Raw genomic sequence first — 912 nt, 5'->3', positions numbered from 1 at the left:
CACCAGTCTCTTCGGAGGCGTGGGTTCAAATCTTACCGCAGGTATACGATTATGTTTGAAAGACTGCAGTGTGAAAAGACATCGAAAATGCAGTTTTTGGTGGAAAAATTTATTCTCTTTTAGAAATAATTTATTTTAGTTACAAAATGTTTTTAACCCAATTAATTTCCTTTAAAATGAGCTATTGAACAACCCTCTACGATGTCCCAGTGCCAAGCTATCTCTGGATACAAAAGAAAAGAGAAAAAATATCACGTTTGTGGAGACTAACGTGGTAAAAGTCAATTTGCTTGATTTTCAAGCCAATATATTTTCTTTGTTATTCAAGCCAAAGGGCGGTAAGTTTCCTGTATAGAGGTTTCGGACAAGGCGGTTCTAATGGTGTACTTTTTGTTTTGATCTGACTCCTCTGTTAAGAACTATGGGTTTTTATATTTCTTAACATTGGACGTGATCGTCTCTTACTAGGTTGCTAGCTACCGCTGCAACCCGGATTGCTAGCTACCGCTGCAACCCGGATATATTTCCCTTTCTGTTCAATCCAATGGACAGAAGGTTTTCTATACAGGGGTTTCGGACAAGACGGCTCTAATGGTGTACTTTTTGTTTTGATCTGACTCCTTTTTTTAGGAACTATGGGTTTTTATATTTCTTAACATTGCATTTTATCGTATTTTACTAGGTTGCTAGCTACCACAGAAACCCGGATACCTTAGAGAAGCAACCACCAGTCTCTTCGGAGGCGTGGGCTCAAATCTTACCGCTGGTATACCATTATAATTTATGTAAAAAAAAACAAATATCTTTGAAAAGACTGCAGCATGAAAAGACATCAAAAATGCAGTTTTTGGTGGACAAATTTATTCTCTTTTAGAAAAAATTTATTTTAGTTACTATAGATTTGTAACCCAA

Source organism: Artemia sp. Qi Xiang Cuo, unplaced genomic scaffold (assembly GCF_049724085.1).
Source record: "Artemia sp. Qi Xiang Cuo unplaced genomic scaffold, ASM4972408v1 HiC_scaffold_3154, whole genome shotgun sequence".
In the NCBI taxonomy this organism is placed as follows: domain Eukaryota; kingdom Metazoa; phylum Arthropoda; class Branchiopoda; order Anostraca; family Artemiidae; genus Artemia; species Artemia sp. Qi Xiang Cuo.
This window is presented reverse-complemented; position numbering follows the sequence as displayed.